The sequence below is a fragment of the Panthera uncia genome, chromosome B1, assembly GCF_023721935.1.
Source record: "Panthera uncia isolate 11264 chromosome B1, Puncia_PCG_1.0, whole genome shotgun sequence".
Taxonomy (NCBI): Eukaryota; Metazoa; Chordata; class Mammalia; order Carnivora; family Felidae; genus Panthera; species Panthera uncia.
In genome coordinates, this window is record NC_064811.1 from 67395637 (window position 1) to 67416385 (window position 20749).

The 20749-nt window shown below is 38.4% G+C and overlaps 1 long non-coding RNA gene across 2 annotated transcripts in view; it reads left to right on the forward strand.

Annotated features, from left to right (window-relative positions):
* LOC125922893 (uncharacterized) overlaps nt 1-20749 on the forward strand; it is a 59536-nt gene that overhangs the window by 13244 nt on the left and 25543 nt on the right. Inside the window, exon 4 of one of the 2 annotated variants that reach the window (XR_007457820.1) lies at nt 7009-7582. The exons of the other annotated variant lie outside the window; for it this stretch is intronic. This is a non-coding gene — a long non-coding RNA (uncharacterized LOC125922893). Of the gene's footprint in view, nt 1-7008; nt 7583-20749 lie in introns of those variants that run through there. 2 annotated transcript variants of the gene reach the window in all.

Genomic DNA, 20749 nt, shown 5'->3' on the forward strand with positions numbered 1-20749 from the left:
TCTCAGTGAGGAGCCCACTTCAAATCCTATATGTCCCTCTCTCTCTACCCCTTCCTGCTCACTCTCTCTCAAAAATAAACATTAAAATTGTTAAAAAGTTAATATAAAAATTCAAAAATTTTAATTGTAGTTAAGAATTTGCCATATCTAGAATGAGTTAAAGAATGAAGATTTTGGAAAACTGAGTACCATAGGGGACATTTTTTAAAAAGCTATAAGTACACGAGAGCTTTCCTTATGAAATATTGTTTAGGTGAAACATACCATACACAGATGGTAGAATGATTAGTCTTTTATGGGTACTCAGAAATCTACCCTCCTCAGGTCCTTTGCAGTTAGGTAGGGCCTTGTAGCTGATTCACTTCAGTGAATTGGTGGCAGAATTGACATGTGCACAGGAAAAAGTCCTCTGCACGACTGTCTGGCTCTCTTGCTTTCTGCCTCAGAAATACAGGAAGCCACATGTTGAGATGGCAATGTCACAAGAAGATGGAGCCACTCTCATCCAGGGACACTCTATGACTGCTTAGGATGTAGTTTACCAAACTGCCTTAGACATGTAGCACAAGCAAAATAATGAACTTCTGTTGTGTTAATCTAATGAGATTGCGGGAGTTACTTGTTACTATAGTATGACATAGCTTGTGCTGACTAATACAATATGTTGCCATGATTTCAAAATCTTCAGAGTTTAATGGCCATGGATCCGTTAAAGTTTGCCTCCCTGGAGAGTATGGATTTTGATAAACACACTATTCTAGTAGGCATGGTTGATAAAAGAGGAATTCAGGTGATGAGTTTCTTCTTGGTAATTCATACTTTAGAAGAGAGAGACTGGGCAACAGTAACCTGAATAGTCATTCCTGCTATGTTCTTACTATCCAGGGGTTCTGGGACATTATGAGATTACATACTGATGCCTTCACCAGAGGCAGAATTCACTTGAAGATCTTTGAATTCTAGATTAAAATATAAAACTCTGAGTGCTCCCCTTAATAACACAGAACATATAAGACAGAGGAGAGAATTTATCCACTGACTTGAATCCTAGGGTTCAAGTTGAAGCCTGTTAGTTTGTCCCTTTCTTGCCATCTGTGTGTTCTATGAGTCTTACCTTTATCACTACTTTGTTGCCTTTTACCATTTTACATTATATCTTTAACGGACAGGGTCCAATTTCTTTAAAAAAATGAATTCTTGGCCCTATTGATATCATTTCCTGATAGTTTACTCTAGAATTTCTGTGTCAGCTGGTGAAATCTCTTTTGTACTGTTAAAATGGACATTACTATCAGCAAATATTCAGATGTTTTAAAAGAATTTATTTTGGAAGAGGCACTGGACATGTGGGAATGTAACTAAAGAACCAGTTTGGCAAATCACTAGGAGAAGTAACTCACAGTAGACCCAGTAAAAGAGTGTATTTACCAGAGGGACATTGAGAGTATATAGTGGATTCCCTTGCAATAGAAGAATGGAAAAGGATAAAAAGTCAGAGGCAATCAAGTGGAGAAAAATACTTTTATAATAAGTGAAAAGACAGTTTTATAGGTTCATGCTCATAAAAAAACATACTATGTAGCAGTAATCGTTCTATTTTTGCCTCACAAAGAGAGGCAGGAAAAGAGATGGAGGAGAAACTGTTTTTCTTTTTCACAAAATCCCTTTCCATTATGGGTGAGACATGGAATATAGCATGATTAAGAAAGCCCATGGCATGGGGCGCCTGGGTGGCGCAGTCGGTTAGGCGTCCGACTTCAGCTCAGGTCACGATGTCGTGGTCCGTGAGTTTGAGCCCCGCGTCGAGCTCTGGGCTGATGGCTCAGAGCCTGGAGCCTGCTTCCGATTCTGTGTCTCCCTCTCTCTCTGCCCCTCCCCCGTTCATGCTCTGTCTATCTCAAAAATAAATAAACGTTAAAAAAAAAAAAAAAAAAGAAAGCCCGTGGCAATTAAAACTTCATCCTGCTGAAAAGTTAAAGCCATTTTCTGGAACAGGAAAAAGACTTAGAAGACAGGAAGTGATGCAGTAATCTTTCCTTCTACCCCCTTCCCCATGAGAGAGACCCAGGGCGTTGCAGTATATGTGCATTTACTTCTATATTCTTTCTTCTCATGAAGGACCTTGAAATAAGGAATTGGAATGCATTAGAATTCATAGTCCTCTGGGGCTCTTGCTTTAACTCGTTCTTCTGGTGTCACTCCCTATTCGAGTGGTCACATTATGCTAAGTCTCACTGAAACACATTTACAGCAATCATTGAGTTAGAATTTCTCTCTTGGTGCTTGAACATCATGTTACTAATATTGCCTACCACCCAGGAAAAGCAAATTGTAAATACTTACAGATTAGTCTAAAGTTGTATGGATCTCAAGTACAATATACTCAAGGGTGAGTGAATCGAGCATTGGTTGGGAGAACAAGGAGGGTGGTCACTGTAGGCTCTTCCTCAAAGTTGAGCCAGGAGTTTGTTTTTTGTTAAATCTATAATTTGTACAACAAAGAAAAAAATTAAGAAAATCATTAGGGCCTGTGTTGTGAACAGTAGGTAAAGATCTACAGTGTTTAAGAGGCAGGGGGTGGGAGTGGAGAGGTGGGGAGGTGGAGCAGAGGGTGCTGGAAGGCCTCCCTCCAGCAGTATAAGAATATAGGCTACAGCAGACAAACGAAAACCAAAAGTTAATTTTCAATATTTTATTGTAATTTGGGAGTGAGATCTTGGAGGGTTTCAAGGTAAGAAAAAAGGGATTTGGGATAAATACAAGTAATTAATAATCTAAGCTTAAAAAAATAATTGATGTATTTGAAACTATACTATCTTTACCATCTTAGTTGAGTACATTTAGCAAAAGTTATAAAGGGGTTTCTAGGTTTACATTGCTAAATTAATTAAACAAAGAGGCCATTAGACTGAGGTGGCTTTTTTTGTTTTTTGTTTTTAATTTTTTTTTAACATTTATTTATTTTTGAGAGAGGGAGAGAGAGAGTGTGTGCAGGGAAGGGGCAGAGAGAGAGAGGGAGAATCTGAAGCAGGCTCCAGGCTCTGAGCTGTCAGCACAGAGCCCATTGTGGGGCTCGAACCCACAAACCGTAAGATCATGACCTGAGCCGAAGTCAGAGGCTTAACTGACTGAGCCACTCAGGCGCCCCTAGACTGAGGTAGCTTTAATGCCTTAGCAGTCTACATAACCAAGCCAAAACCAAAGCCTCCAAATGCCTCAAAGTTAAGAAATTGAAACCTAAGTACAGCCAATCACAAATAGCCAACTCGGCTTTCCCAAATAATGCAACCACTTAGGCTATAGTCAATCAAATAATTTCCATGCTTAACTCCCATCTCTTCTCTATAAAAGTCTTGTTCCCAGCTCCTGTTGGTGGAACACTGCCAACCGGTTCCCATTTGGTGCTGCCTGATTCAAATTGATTTTTGCTCAGATAAACTCTTACAATTTTTAATATGCCTCAGTTTATCTTTCAACAACTTATAGCCTCAGTTCCTCAGTCTGATTTCTGTAAGCAAGTCTTTATTTGATCAATTGAATTCTTCCAACAAGAGCTTCTCCTAACCTTTGTGTTGTGGGGAAAAACACTCATTTTCCCTAAGGTTTCCCACAGAGTAAAGTATGTGTTTTTGTTTTTGTTTTATAAATACTTAGTTTTTTATTTTTGAGAGAGACAGAGTGTGAGCAGGGGAAGGGCAGAGAGAGAGGGAAACAGAGAATCTGAAGCAGGCTCCGTGCTGCCAGTGCAGAGCCCGATGTGGGGCTGGATCTCACAAACCGTGAGATCACGCACGGCCTGAGCCAAAGTTGGATTCTTAACCAACTGAGCCACCCAGGTGCCCCTTTTAGGGTTTTACTTTTAATCACTGTGAAGAAACATAACAAACATGGACAAAACACGGCATCCTTAAATCTTTATATCTTTATCTTTAAATCTTATAAAACCTTCCTAGCACTGGTTCCCGGTCTACAGTCCTACACTTGATTTCTTTGCTGTAATTGCAGAAGCATCTGGTGTTGGAAGCCTCTTGATGGTCTACAAAATCTGCCTGTCTAGGTTGAATGTCAGTTGTAGCCCTAGCGAGGTGTGGGTTGGTACCACTCCAGAGCCATTTCGGTCCGTTTCAGGATCTGCATCCCAGTTTTCCTACCCACTCAGTTCATCTGCTCTGCTCTGTGATAAAGGCCCTTGTGGGCTTGGCTTCTAATGTTCTCAGCCATTCTTGCAGCCCATGTTAATGCCTCCTTGCTCTTCTGCGGGATTTCATTAGCTGAGAGCTGAAGAAAGCCCTTGTTCTTTTGCATGTCTCTCTTTAGAAGTTCTTCTCCTATGTTTCAGACCATCCTACGCTGATCCAGACTTTTTTTTTCTTTTTGTCTTTTTTGCTAAGCTTCCATAGCATCCTTTTCTTTGGCCTGACCAACTGGCCATCACCACAGCATAATGTATTGGCTAGGTAGTGTAAACCAAGCATAGGGCTAGGCATTTTACATCAGTTAAAATGTCCTTTTGATTTTGTTAGCTGTATATCCAGCAGCTTGTTGGTAACGCTAATAGTACCCTTAATATAAGCAGACTTTCCCCATCTATTATTCCAGGCAAACATCTGAGCATCGTCTTTGGTTGGCTGTATCATCCTAAAATCAGTTTTATAGGCTTTGTGCTTGCCTTCTATTTTCTCATTTTCATAATGCTTGCAGATTTGTCCCTTTCCTCATTCAAAAAGCTCACACATTTTCTTAGACTTTTCAATGAGTTTTGGTTCTTAATTCAAGGGAAACCACCAGTTCATAGGTGCCTCAGAGAAATGCCCTGAAGCCACTGAATTGACTTAACTCAGTGGTTCTCAAATTTCAGTGTGCATGGGAATCATTTGGAGAATTTTTATTACAAATGCTGATTCTTGGGCTCTACCCTGGTTAATTTTATAATTAAAGACATGGGGGGTTAGGCCCAAGAATTTCTTTAATTATCATCCCAGTGATTTTCATGTAGGTGATATGTTCTTAGGAAACTGATTTGACCTTCTTGGTTCTGGCTCTCACTTCTGTCCACTACCTTGGGTTCTCTAGTGATCACTGCTTCTGGTGTCCTCATTCAGTCCTATTAGACATATTATATTTATACAAGCCAGTGCAAAAGCGTACGGACTACTCTAGGTATAATTTCCACCAAATATCTTCTCCTCACAGATATTTTTAAATGCATACTCAAAAAAAGTGAGTAAAGTATCTGGAAAGGCAATAAATTTTTTAAAGATTTGCAAGGTAATGTTCAAGTCAAAAATATTATTTTATTTATATTAAAATACTGAATGTTCACCCATTAAGATTATTCAACTATACACATTATGTAATTCACATACACAAAAAAGTATGGAGAACAATGTAAAATAGACACATGGGAGCTCACACCTCTGTATTAACATTTTACCACATTAAAAAAACTTTAATGTCCATCTTTTAAAACATTTGCTACATATGTCTTATCTTTAAACAATAAATAGTATTGTTTTGAGCATTTTAAAATTTTACATAAATGTTATGTACTGTATGTATACCTTTGTAGATTTTTAAAAATCAACACTGGTTTTGATATTCATGTTGCTTCATGTAAACCTAATTAAGTTTTTTCAACTTCTTTTTTTTATTTAAAAAAATTTTTATAATGTTTTTATTTATTATTGAGAGACAGAGCATGAGCATGGGAGGGGCAGAGAGAGGAGGAGACACAGAATCTGAAGCAGGGCCCAGGCTCTGAGCTGTCAGCACAGAGCCCGACGTGGGGCTTCAACTCACAAACTGTGAGATCATGACCTGAGCCGAAGTTGGACGCTCAACTGATTGAGCCACCCACGCGCCCCAAGTTATTTCAACTTCTGAAGAGTATTCTCTTTTATACATCAGTATTTATCATTCTCTTACTGATGATTATTAGGTACTGTTTTTGTTTTGTTTTGTTTTGTTTTGTTTTAGCTAAAATGTTGTTGAGTCACACAGGTGTGTTAGAGTTTCTTTAGGTCATAGCACCTAGATGTGACATTGCTATAATAGAAACTTGTGCATTTGTAATTTTAAAATTGTACATTTAAAATAAGAGCTGAGGGTCATAATCAATCTAAATTTTTTAATTATTATTTTATTAAAATTTACTCTGAAACCACCAATGCTTTGATAATCTTTATTCCATCTACATTTCAGTCTGTGCAGAAAACTCAGTTATAATCAATGAATGGGTGCACGTATTATTTTATTTTATTTTTTTACTTAACATAATTGCATATAAATATCTCACCTGTTTGACACAATAAATGCTTACTTAATGACTCCCATGAGCAAGTGTAACTCCAGAGAACAGAGACCAAGATCCTGGCCTTCTTGGATCTTTTATTACCGCCACATAATCACATAGGCGATAATTTTATCATTTAAACAGCAATTAATATTACACAATATCACATGCTATGATTTACTTATCGAATCCCTCAGGAATTGTGTTTATTTCAGAAATGAGTACCTACATGACACCTATATTAGAAATAAGGACTGAATTTGACCAAGGTGATATTATCATGGGGAGTGTATGTCTGAAACGTTCAGAGCGACTTAAAACAGGCCGTATTTATTTACCCTATTATCATTAACAGCAGTCCATGCTCCCCCTTTTCTCCTCATTCACTTCCTGTAACTCAGCCTAGAGCCCAGGTTGTTAGAGTGGTAACAGATCTGGACTTTGGAATGGGTTTGTGTACAGGCTCCTTGGCTTGTGAGATACATGAACTTGGAAAATTGGTGTCTCAGCTTTCTCTTCTGTAAAATGGGGGTAATAAGACATTCAGTCAATACTTGGAAAAATCCTTCAATAAGAAAGCAAGAGTTTGCTCTGGTTAAGCAGTAAAGCTCTGGTTGTCAAAAGTCCGGTTTCGTTTCCTAAAGCAAGTTACTTGAGGGATATGTTGGGAGACTGAAAAATAAGGCAAAACAAGATAACTTTGTTTTCTTTGCAAGGAGTCTGGGGTCCATCAGTCTGCATCTAGTTTAGAGTCTGTGACTCACTGCATGGAAGCTGTTCACCAGAGGTTCCCTCTATCATATGTCTGCCTGGAGCTCTGATTTCTGCGACTTCAGGAAAAGAAACAGCCTGGCAGGTACCTGCATGCGCGTGCACACACACAAGCACACACACCACACACAGATGCATACAGGAGAGAGGCAAAGATGGTCAAAGAAGGAAGTTAAGCCAAAAAGTTATTTTTAATGAGAACAAATTCATCCATTTGAGTATTTTACCTAACAGTATAGCAGGTTGTTTCTAAAATGTGAAAATTAATCAGTTAGGTCTTTAGGCTGTTCTCCCTACATATAAATACAACGGTCATACACCCAAGCCAAATAATCTGAAAGTGTAAGAAAGTATAAAGTAGGGGCACCTGGGTGGCTCAGTCGGTTGGGCATCCAGCTTCGGCTCAGGTCATGATCTCACAGTCTGTGGGTTTGAGCCCCGCGTCAGGCTCTGTGCCGACAGCTCAGAGCCTGGAGCCTGCTTCAGATTCTGTGTCTCCCTCTCTCTCTGCCCCTTACCTGCTCACACTCTGTCTCTCTCTCAAAATAAAATAAAAACATAAAATTTTTTAAAATTAAATAAAAAAGAAAGTATAAGGTAACAACCGATCTTAATAGAACCAGTTTCCAGCTAACTTGTTTAGAAAATGTTCATTATTATCCATTGCCTCCTTTCCCCCTCTTCTTCCTTCCTCCCCTTTTCTCCTTTTTATTCTTCTGTACCAGAATAACTGCTAGCCACAGGGAAAATGAACTAATATAAAATACGCCTGCATCTATTTCTCCAAATTGCTGTTTAAGTTCAGTTCAGACATGAATCAAAAAGTGCTAGCAGTGAGTTAAGGAGTGCATTCTGTATGCAGTGGGCTCATATGAAGTCACTGACTAATATAATTAAAAGCCTGAGTTAATTGCATTACTTTCCATTAGCTTTCATTGTGTACCTACCTTCCAAGGACCTGACTACCCATGCCCATGGGGCTCTGGTCCCACGTTTATCCAAGTGAGATGGCTGCTTTCAAAACGAAACCTTTCATCAATCCCCTATTAATTAGCTAAATGCCGCATCAGATTATGCATTCATGCCTGCCAGCCAGGCGGTAGCATCAGGAGAGCAGAGCTCGCGGTCCTCTTGGCTCATCCTCCAGCCTGGTCATTGGTATTCCAGGACAAGTCAGCTTACTGTAATTTGAAATTGGTCTGCCGTCCCATTAGGAATCTGCCCGATCAATACCAAGTGAATTAGAGTTTCAGTGATCTGATTAACTCCCCATTATTTTCTACCCTGGCTGATTTAGAATGCATGATGAGACAATATTCCAGTTTCTTTGCTTTATCCCAGTTTAAGTGAAATATAGACATCTAAGGAAGCAGTGCCTGTGCATTTGATTTGGCTCGGCTGTAATAAAGTCAAACACCATGAGTATCTCCCTCATCAAGACAGTCTTAAGTGACTGAGGGCTGCCTCTTGCACACCAAGGAGCCGTGAATGGCAAGGGGGAGAAGTAGGTGGGGAGCACTCGCTGCTCATCTCTCTTCGTTTTGGCTCTATCTTCTGAATGGGCACCTGTAAGGCATTTAGCAGGGTGGTTTAGTTATTTGTCAGATGATCAACATTAGTAGCTTTGTGACTGAAGCTCTGGGTCATGTGGTTGGAAGGCAGACTATAATTCTCTCACAAAGGCACAAGAGGTTCACGACAATAGAGTAACTAAATGTTGTATCTTGATGACTGAAAACAAGCATTGCAGCCAGTCAGTCGGGCTGGGGCTAAGTGCTGCCCTTGGCGAAAATTCTTGGTGTCCTTCGGGAGTGAATTTGACTTCCTGTGCAGGAAGACTGTTTTCATGCCCCAGCCTAGGGCTTCAGAGAAATCTGACTGCACCTCAGTGAGTCACTGTGTATCTCCAAGAGGCTCAAAATTCAAGCTAGTAGAAAATACAAGATCTGAAGCAGTTCAAGCAATGGTACCACACCCTTTAAAAATTCAGTTGTATTATTTCCTCAAATGTTTGAATTGGGTTGGCCAAGCATCGTCTGGTAGGAGTTCTTAAATTATTATTTTAAGTGTGAGATTCATAATGGGCTTATCAATTGCTTTCATGTTGCCCCAAAGCTTTAAAACATAAAAGCATTATATTTTTCAAATAGATCTGAGCTATTGTAATGTAGCACAATCTTTTTTCATTGGTGATCCAAAAAAGATTCAGCATAGCTTATATCTGATCATAAATAATAAGTCATTAATATGGCTTACATTAAGTACCATCCCACTTTCCTCTTAGGAATTACTTAGCAATTTAGAACATTCTGTGTGGGGTGGGTGAACACATTTGACTAGAGATGATACAATATGATCTGTTAGCCAGTTTTGTAAACACCTGGATTGGAAATACAGATATAGGAGTGGAATAACTTGGCACTGACAAATGCAAGCTTGACGAGAGGTCTGATCAGCTTAACGTCTTATGCACTTCATTGTTATTCTCCACTATTGATTATTACTCAACTGAACATTTCTGAATATCTTTTGTGTTTTGTCTCCCAGTTACGGTTCATGCAAGCTAATTAGAGCAAAAATTATAATGGAGATTTGCAAAGAAAAATAAAATTTGAAACATCATAGATCAAAACAACGTAATTATTCCTCCTGGGTTTGAATCCTGCCATTTACAGATAGGTTACTCAATTTGCCTCTGTAAGCCAAGGTTTTTTACATCTACAAAATGGAAATAAGTTTGTAAACATTATGGGATAGTTTTGTGGATTCAATTCGGTAATATATGTAAAGTATTCAGTGCATAATGAATGCCCAAAGTTGTTACCTTTCTTTTCTTTTCCCTCCCATGTTTAAAGAAACTGTGAGAACATTTTTCATGTCAATCTCTACTTTAGAATGTTCCGTTTTAAAATCTTAAATTGAAAAGAAAAAAGAGTCTCAGGATAAATGAGTTGTGTCAGATATTTTTTATGCATATGATTTAAATGGGAAATTACTGGGATATTGCCAGTCCTCTGAAATATCTCAAATTTCTCACCTGGGAAAAATTGAAGTTACATAAAGAAATGATTCAAACTGTGTCTAAAAGTGGAATGACCAACAGCTCTAATTGATTCTTAACACAAAGCCAAATCAGCCTCTCTGGTAGAGGCAAATGCCTGAAGCAGGGCTCACAGGCTACAGCTGGATTGTTTTTGGGTATTTCTGATCATCACCATCTTTATCAGTCCCTATCCTCTGACTTTTTTTCTGACAATAGACCTGGTCCCCTCCATGGTTTTGATTCTGCATTTCTCTTCACAGATTGAAGTCAAGATTTCCATTGTGTTTCTGGTTGGTTAAAAGTCTCAGGCTTTTATCACATCTACTTCTGTTCTTTTTTGGTGGTTGATTATTTCGTAGCATGTAAAATGTAACATTTATTTTCCCCAAATAGATGTTATTTTGTTGATTTCACCCTATCATTCCAATTTATTAACATCGTTTCGGATATGTATTTCATTATGTGCATAATTATCTTCCTAGCTTAGTCTTCTTTAGTCACTATTATAACATGGTGTGCAGTACCAGTAATACTCCTTCTGATTTCTGTCTCAAAATTCACACCCTTGGGCATGGGGTTGAATAGGCACTTACCTTGTGCTGCTAGCATCCAGCCCACATTCCTCTCCGCTACTGCTGTGTTGTCTATGTTTCCCTCCACACCTTATCCTTCTCCACCCTATTTTGCATCCCAGCAGGCTGGCTTTTATGGACCCCCTCAATGTCTACCTAGCTCTCTAGTTTCCTCTTGAATTCAGCCTATGGGGTGATGGCTGGAAATAGGAGAGAGGTAGAGGAGTGAAATCAGGGTATTTTTTTCCTCCTAGCTCCTTCCTTGCTGAATTCCCATGGGTCAGCTGCCTATTTGACCCAAGTTCCTGGCTCCCATAGGAGACTTTATCCATCTCATGATTATTATACATTTTGTGGACTGAGACAAAATGGACCGTTACCTTACATATACAGCTATTATATTAATATCAATTTATGTCTATTACAAATTACTGCTGGAGATTTGCTGACTTGTACATAGGCAATGCATAAAAACATACATAAAATTTTATCATCTTTGGATCGCTATATTTGATGACACCATGCTGTTGTATTTTAGTGATAGTTTGAATGTTGCCTGAAGCTTGACATATAACCCAAATGTCACAGTTAAGTTATTAACTCGATGGTAAAAATACTCATACATAGCACTTACATGTTGCTTTTCATCATTAATGTGTATGGCAAATAGGAGCTAATCAATAGCATAGCAGTGTATTCAGTAATGATCTTTTACTGTTGCTTGGTTCATTTCAGTTCAGAGGCCTTTTACTAGTAAGCCCATAAAACTGGTGACAAGTTTCAAGTTAATAGACAAGATTTATTTGAGTATATCTCTCTGCATCCTCTGTCTCTTTACCTGCTTGTCTTCCCACTGGATAGTGAACCCCTAAAGGCAGAGATTGTATCTCTGTATCCCCAGTGCCTACTATAAGACCTTACACCCGGTAGATATTCAGGAAAGTACTTGTAGAGTTGATAAATGAATAGAGGATATAGCAAAACTATTTAGGTGGTCATTAATATTATTTCCAAAGCCTACTGCCATAAGTGCCTATGAGGCTATAATGTGAGAATTTTTCATTCTCCCCTTCAATTGAAAAGAACCATAGTTTGAAACTTTTTGAAATATTTATTTATTTATTTATTTAGAGAGGAGGAGGGTAGGGACAGAGAGAGGGGGAGAGAGAAAATCTCAAGCAGGCCCCACACTGTCAGTGCGGAATCTGATGCGGGGCTCCAACCCACAAACCATGAAATCATGACCCTCGCCCAAATCGAGAGTTGTACACTTAACTGACTGAACCACCAAGGCACGCCTGAAACTTTTTGCAGGTCGTACTAGTATTTATTCGAAGGCAGAAAATAGCATGTACCGAGAAAATGGACACAGCTCACCGTGTTGAGGGAGACTGAAACCTGTCCCTCTGTGGTCACCACTCACAGCAGTAGCAGTCTTTGCTCCATGCAGCTCTAATATATGCACAGGAACCAGCCTGCCAGAGCAGATCTTGGAGATATTCACCAGCTGCATGCAGAGCTCCCATCACCTTTTCCTTGGTGCCTTGGACATCGGGGAGAGTGCTGGGTCTTTCCTGACTTTTGAAGAGAGATTCTGTAGCTTTCCAACGAGGCAACCAGTTCCCGGCAGTGGTAGTGAGTGACCTTGACAGGGGAGGTCTGACACGCTGGGCATCTGCAACATTACATGTCAACACCCACATTAGAGAATAGGGGAAATGTTTTGGAATGAACAGAAAAAAGACTGTGGCAGAAGCTAAAACCTGACGTGGAGAGTAAGGGACTGCACTGCTCTGTGTATAATCTCATCGTCATGTGTCAACAAGCATGAAGAGGAGGACTGAAGACAAGAGTCCAAATAAGTGTTGAAGAAGAAGAAGATTTAAAAAAACAGTCTTTGAGATAATCCAGTCTGACCCTTTCATTTTACAGATGAGGATATTCTGACCCAAAATAGATAAATGACTCACTCAAGATCATACAGCCAAAGCTTTTTCTACAATTTTCTTCAATACCATCTTCATTTGCACAGTGTTCAATACTCAAGGCTCTATTTAAAATGTGTCAGTAATTTTAGGGGCACCTGAGTGGCTCAGTTGGTTAAGCATCCAACTTTGGCTCAGGTCATGATCTCGCAGTTCGTGGGTTCAATCTCCACATTGGGCTCTGTGCTGACAGCTTGGAGCCTGGACCTTGCTTCGGATTCTGTGTCTCCCTCTCTCTCTGCCCCTCACCCACTCATGCTCTGTCTTTCCCTGAATCTCAAAAATGAATAAATGTTAAAAAAATTAAAATTTGTCAGTAATTTTAGGATATAAAGTTGAGTTATGGACATTATTCCCCCAAATATTTCATGAGAGTTGATTTTGTATTAACTACATGTAATATGCAGATAAAACATTCCTACACTTGATTAGCTCTGGTGATTGATCCAGTCCTATGGACAGGGGTGAGAATATTCTTGTGATAAATGGCAAAAATGAAGTTTCTTTAGCTCAGATTCTTCTCATTTAGAGTTCACTCCACTAATTTAGAAGTAACTCAGATTCTGTGATGGAACAAAATAACTTCTTCCCTCACATTATAAATAATGTCAATTTGGTTGAAAATTTTTAAAAATCTAGTATTAACAATTCTGTCAACTTGTCTCCAACTACTAGTAATTTATCTCCTCATACTATGCTTTCATTTTTTTTAAATTTTTTTAATGTTTATTTATTTTAGAGAGAGGGAGAGAGATGGAGCGTGAGTGGGAGAGGGACAGAGAGAGAGGGAGACAACAGAATCTGAAGCAGGCTCCAGGCTCCAAGCTGTCAGCTCAGAGCCCGATGCGGGGCTCGAACTCACAAATTGTGAGATCATGACCTGAGCCGAAGTCAGATGCTTAACCAATGGAGCCACCCAGGCGCCCACTATGCTTTCATTTTTATGATACAATGTAATAGAGACCTGTTTTAATTTTTGTTCCCTAATGAATGTAACAAGAAGGTAAAACTGCTATACAGGCAGAGGTGGGACCGGAAGACTAGGAGACAGAGCAGTCCTTGCCAACAACCAGTAAGAGCAGCAGGTGATGCTCCTGTCTAAACTAAAACCACTATGTGAAGGAAAGAAACACTACAGTTGGGGTGCTGACTGCTTTCTTTCTACAGGTACTGGAGAGGGTTTCAGAGGGTATTTTTCTGGAGTGGAAAGGTAAATGGACCAGAGACAGGATAGCTTAAATGTAGCATGCAGCCTTCTGGAAGGTTGGAAGGAAACTTTTCCCCAAAGCTGGAGTTAGAACCAGTGGGCAGAGGATGGCCATTTGATTGGCATTACTTGGGAGGAATGCCTGGCTGCTTCCAAGGGGTACCTTGCAACGGGGGTTCAATTTGTTCTCTGAGCAGACTCCTCTCTAGGGAGGAACAAGACTCAGGGCAGCCCATTTGAATACTTCCGTAACTACCCTCCAAATGGAAGCACAAAACCTCCAAAGTGCAGCCCCTCCATCACCCTAGAAAAGGGTCTGGAGCAACCCCCTAAGAATGACTGTGCTCAGAGAACATGTTCTCAGTAAAGCCAGTTCCGTGAGCTTCTGATAGAAATATGCTGATTTGTAGTTCTCCAATGCCACCCCTAGGTGCCAGACATAATTTTCCTTCTGTAGTCTTATTCACGCAATCGGTGGAGCTCACGTTTTACAGATTATAGCAACTCCAAGCCATAGAACTCTGTGATCTTTTCTGTAATTCTGACTTTTACTTTACAGTGATGCTCTCTTCCTCTCCATCCTTGTCAACAGTGCTCAGCTTTATTTATTTTGATGTTTTCTAGTAAACATTCTATGTAGTAAAAATGTATGCCTATTTTTTTTCTCTTAGGAGGACTTTTAGAATCTTAGAAATTCTGTTTGACAAGTTTTGACATTGATTTTTACCATGGTATTTTCTCTGAGGATTATAAAAGATTCATCTTATAGGAGGATTAACAAACACCGCATTTACAATGGTATTGTAGGTTGATTTTTCTTTGCTTCATTTAATTCCCTGTTTTGTTTTTAAAGTTAGTGTAAAAATGTTTAAGGCTTGACCTATTTATGACAACATCTTTGCAATAGAGTGTTCCTAGAGCTTCTATTCTATTTGTTGCTAAATAAGACAGAGCAGATATAATTGCCATAAATACTATAAATATTGAGCTAGATTTTCAACTGCATGGGCAAAAAAATTATCTTCACAAGTTTTACACAAACTACAATTTATATTTTATAGTTGTTTCTGAGAAAGCTTTATAGTGTTCTGTTAATTAAAACTCACTCTGACATGTGGGTTCTTTTTTTTTTAAGTTTATTTTATTTATTTTGAGACAGAAAAATAGAGCAAGTGTTCACGTGCAAGCAAGCACAGGAGGAGCAGAAAGAGAGGGAGAGAGAATCCCAAGCAGATTTTGTGCTCTCAGCACAGAGCCAGACTGGGATCTCCATCTCATGAATCTGTGAGATCATGACCTGAGTTGAAATCAAGAGTCCGATGCTTAACGACTGAGCCACCCAGGTGCCCCATGTGGGTCCTAATAGTTAGAAAATACTGAGATTATGTCTCATTTATGCATTTACAGCTCTGTTTGTGCTTCCAGTTAACCATTATGCTTCTCCAAGTTAAGTTTTGCCATCCTACAATGCATCTGGGCTGTCCTCTACTTGGCTGAAATATACATGGGGTTGTGGGTGCCTTAAAGGAGCCTTCAGTAAAGTATGCTCTCCTGTCAGTGTCCTGTCTTTAGGAGTTTGATTTTCTGGTTGTTGGACATTCTGTATCATTTCCAGCTAAAAGTAAATAATACTTTCAACTCACTTTCAATTTTTCTGACTCTAATTTTACAAATAGACATTGTCCTTGTAAACTTGTTTAGAAACTAAATGTTGGAAAGTGTTGCTTACACTCCCCAAAGCATCAGCAGTGTGTAACTACCCAAGTCTATATAATGACGTTAAATTGATAAGAAATGACACCACATCCCGTTGACATTGTAACCAATGTAATTGTGTCTTGGTATATGCTTTTCTGTAAGTGTGACAGAGGTTATAAAAAAATAAAAATATGAATGAAGCAAGATCAACTGAGCAGCATTTTGTTAATTTATTGACTCCATAATGCTCATAAAATATGTTTCATTCTTCTGATCAGTAAATATTTTTTTGGAACTTCTGTGCCCCAGCGACTGGGGCTTTAAAGATCAAAGAAGCAGGGACCCTTCCATCAAAGAATTCTCAGTCTATTCATGCTTTAGGACTGCTTCTCATCTCCAGACACTAAGGTTATCTTGTCTCCAGATCATCTTATTTGAAGATGACACTAGTAAATTTGAGCTAAATTGTTTATTGGCTGCTTGCTGATTAGTGTGACAGGATTGGTATTTAGCTATTTTGAGAATTATAGACACTATTTAGTTTAGAGGAAATTTCTGAAAACTGGTAGTCATTACTGGCCTGTAGGTATTTTATTTGACATTCACAGTAGGTGTTTTTGGTTTGTCTATTTTTTTTTTTGTCTAAAAATATCTTTATTTGCTTTCATCTTTCTCATCAAATTTGGGAAGTTCGAGGACATTTTTTTTCACTCCTTTCTTTTGGGACTCCAACCCATACATATGTGTGCTAAGCCATATGCCATTTTCCACGGGGCCCAGGCTCAGCTTTTGCCTCTCTGGGAAGTCTCTCAACCCATTGCTGATCTGACCCCATCTTTGGAGATCTGCTTCTAAGAGCCAGTGAAGGATGAAGACCTCAAAGGTACTTTTTTTGGCATTCCTCTCCCTGCCCCAGTCTCAGTGATTTGCCCTGTGGTGCTTGGGAAAGGTCTGCATGTTTCCGGCAACCTGTCTTACTTCTCTCACTCCACCACAGTATTCATTGTAATACTTGCACGCCCTTGCTGAAGACACAGAGTGGGATGGGGGGATGGGGGGTGCAGACTTGTTCTGTGACTGGAGCTCCTTGGAAATCTAATCCGTAATCCTAACCCATATACAACTATTAAGAGTTTGTGAAAATTTTGACTTGTTTCTCCTTACTGCTGTCTATGGCAGGTAGCTCCTTTTCCTGCTACCTTATCAGGGATGAAAGTAGCTGTGCTTGTCCTTTGTTCTAGGAAGAACTCATCCTATTTAGGTTTCTTAGTGTTCTCCACGCCCCAGTGAGTTAAAGAAAAAAACAAAAAACGTGATTTTATCGCTTAGCCATCTTGTTCTAGTTATTAGGGTAGGAACAAGGGTGTCTTGTGAATTTCTAATGTTCTAACCAGAAGTAGAAGTCTTCTCCAGTGTTCAAAAAACTGAGGTTTCTTACTTATCAACACTAAAACATTAAGAGATTTCCATAACAGTCTTATTTCTGGTTCTCTTGGTAAGAGATGCTCTAGCAAGAAAAAGGATGCCTAAATTTTGTGGCAACCATAGCTGGAGATGAGTGATAGCTGCTCCATCCATATGAAGGAGATACAGTGTTCACCTATTCCTTTATAGGAGGATGCTTTATCATGTTACCTGATATCAAGGCAGGTCAAGAAGCAGAAAGAAAAACAGTACTACAAATGCTCCTTTGCTTGGGTTCACGTAGCATTTTAGGTCAGGCTATTTAACAAACTTTTAGTGTGGTTTCTCAATGTGACCATATTCCTCTTGATCTTTTTCAAGTACAATGCATTCCTCGTTCCTTCTTGTGGGTTCATTAGTGTTAAGATCTATTTATGAAGGCAGACGTCCCTTTCAAAGTAATTATCCTTAATTGAGTGAAAAGATTTGTTGAAATGTGTTATTCCCCCAGAGCGTATGAGATTTTCTGACAGACTTTTCTTTTTTGAAGACTTAAAATGTGTGTGTGTGTGTGTGTGTGTGTGTGTAAATGTATGAGTTTCTTATCAATAAAAGGGATTGTGATTGAGACTTTGTTTTCATTTTTTGTAAAAGATGGAATAAGAGTAAGCAAAAAAAATCAGTGAAATATATATTTAGTAAATTAGCAAAATACTTAAAACAATATAATCAGTGATAAAGTGATAGAGAAATTGTATTGTTTAAAGACATTCACTTGCACTATGTGTCGAGGTTTACTCTACAAAGAAACAAAATCACTGACTCCTTGCACTCTTTCCTTCATTTCTTTGTTCCTTCTGATAGTCATTTGCCATTCACCAGGGACCTTGCTAGGCACTGGGGATATAATGGAAAGCCAGACAGACCTGGTTTTTGCACTCATGGAAGTTGGGGGTGTTAAATAAGTAATTACCTAAAGTGTGTGAGGTCCTATGATGTATAGTGCACAATGCAAGCATATTACATGGGGCTCACCATTACTGTCCTAGAAAATAGTATAGTAAAGTGTAAAACTGGGAACTATGTGCAGAGGATTAGTGTGATCATGAGGGTCAAAGCTGCAAATCATGAATAAGCATGGGGGTTTAGACTTCCTTGGCATTTAGATTTATCAAAGCCATATGCTGAGGGTCAGTGAAACTCATTTGAGTAGGACAAGCTAGAGGTCAAGGTTGTATTCTCAACCTCAGGTAACTCTTGTCTTATCCACAATTTCTAATCATGGGCTGCTGGTTTCCAGGCACATTATCTATTATTAGGTCACCCCTCCTCCAACCAGGTCTAGGGTTCATAAAGTCTATACACATTTGATTTTTGTTTATTAAAGCTCTAAGTATAATGGCAGAACATCTAGAAATTAATGATAGTTTATTTCATATCTAATTTGAAAGTGGCTTTGAGATGATATTTTTTTCTCACTGTTTCCAATGAATATAGCCCTGGATTTCCTTTTCCAAACCTATCACACATTCTTTTGAATATTTTGAGTGGTAGAACATTTTTACTTGTGCAGGAAAGATTCACTTCTTGAAATCAGCCAAACATATTTAAATTCCGGGCCTATTGAATAAGACAGGGTACTACTGTTTGGGGGGATGAGTTTGTTGCTGTCCCAGAGCAGTTACAATTATAGTCAGGAGGGTGGGTCTGTAGTTAACCAGCTCTGGAGATAATTGTTAAAGAGTAGCCCAAGAGATCATTTGGTATGCAAGAATATTCATGAATGGTCCTCTAAGATTGTTGAAGAACAACAATCACTTGAATATAAGTGTGTATATGTTTACTAAAAATCTGCCTACTAGAGAGAATTATAATAAGGCAACAAAAGTAAAGTTCCAAAAATATGCATTGTCTGATAGTTTACTTGGTAGCATGATGTGTATTATGCACATGCAGCAGCTTATAAAATAAGTGAACTATATTTCTTTGTAGATTTTTGTCTTTACAGTGTAAAAATAGCTTATCTACATATGTTGCTTTTAGGTTGAGAATGTGCTAGGATTCAATTCTAAAATATATAACATTTTCTTGTGGCACTTATAGCTAGCAGTTTTGAAATTTTATATATAAAATAACTTATTAAAAACACCTTATTATTAAATTATATATCAGGGTTATATATAAAATGTTGGAAGTAAGTCGGGGCATTGGTGAATTATACATAATGAACTGCTCAACTAACCTTAAATAGCTATCTCAGGCTGAATTAATATTGGATTCACTAGAAGGAAATGATAAAACAGAATGGCATTGGCCCTGGAGGTAGAGAAGCCTAAGTTTGAATATTACTTTAACATAACCTAACTTTCTGCGGCCTCAGACAATTTTTTTTCTTGTTTAAATTATATATATATATATATATATTACCATATATATATATATATATAGTAATGCCCACCGATGTGTATATGTATAATGTGCTTGACATCTAATGGGCTCAATGAATGGTGGTTATTATTAAGGGATGATAGGGAAATATAGCAATTACATTTTACTACTCATAATTTCCTTATAATTAAGAAAAAATTGTTAATACTTACTAAATGGAATTTTAAAGACAACCATAACTTGCTTTCTTCTCACCAATGCCTGCAACGGTGCTGGTGGATAGTCAAATGATATTCCCAGCAGTTTTGAAATCCGTGGGTTGCCAAATCATAACATATGAGGCTACCCGATCTCCAAAGTGGCAGTTGCTTGTCATTTTAGGGAAAAAATATTTTTTCCTGGAGAAGGTACATCTAGCACTCTTCTTTAAGATCTAAAATGGGCTAAAATGAAAGCTTGTTAAGAAAAGCTCTAATTTCTGTTAGGTGTCTGTGTATACATGGGCACTCTAAGACTTTCCTAATTGACTTTTGAATCAGCAGTAGTACTGTTGTGCTCCAGGAACATCGTGTGATTATTTTGCTTTTGTAATATATCCGAGTGTGAAAGCCAGATGTTTAAATTCACCTTTTTTGCTATTGGTGTTAAAAAGATTATCATCCCTGAATATAATCTCAAGGAAAGTTCTGGGGCCCTGCTTCAGTGAGAAAAAGTCTTGTTTCTCTTTACCAAATCAAAAGAAAGGGCTTTTTATTATATGAGAAGAATAACGTTGCATTCTAGTAGAGGAAACGGGCAATCACCTTTTGATCCCTAATGTGGGTGCCCAAGTTTGTAAATTTAATAAAAAGATAAAAAATGTGGCAGTGTTTTTATCTGAAGCAATAAAGTGTGATTAAATCTTGCCAGTTTGATGCTAGCGGTCTTTCTGGGTAGCGTGAAGGTGAGTGAGAGCTTTGGACAAGATAATAGCGACAGACAAATGTGAAAGAATATGAAGTTTTAAAGAGCCTTTCAGAACACTAAAGAGTTTAGGAAATTAAAATAATCAGTATGGCTTTTCATGCTCCTGAGTAGTCTTAACTGCCTAGGTCCATTCACTTCTCTATCATTGAGTAAATCTATCTCCTCCATTGTAATGACTGTTTCTTAGTCTGTTATGATTATCTTTCATGTTACTTTTTATTAATATTTTAAAATAAAGATAGGCCAGAAAGTAATATGTGTATAATCTGTTCGGTCTAACAGGGTGCCAATCAGCTAAGCCCTATGGCTCTTACAAGTAATGAGATAACTTTGGAAAAGGTAGGATGTAGACACAAATTTATAAAATATAAAAGGTCATTTTTGTCATTATGTTGAGCAGAGCCTCTAGCATATAGGGAAAAC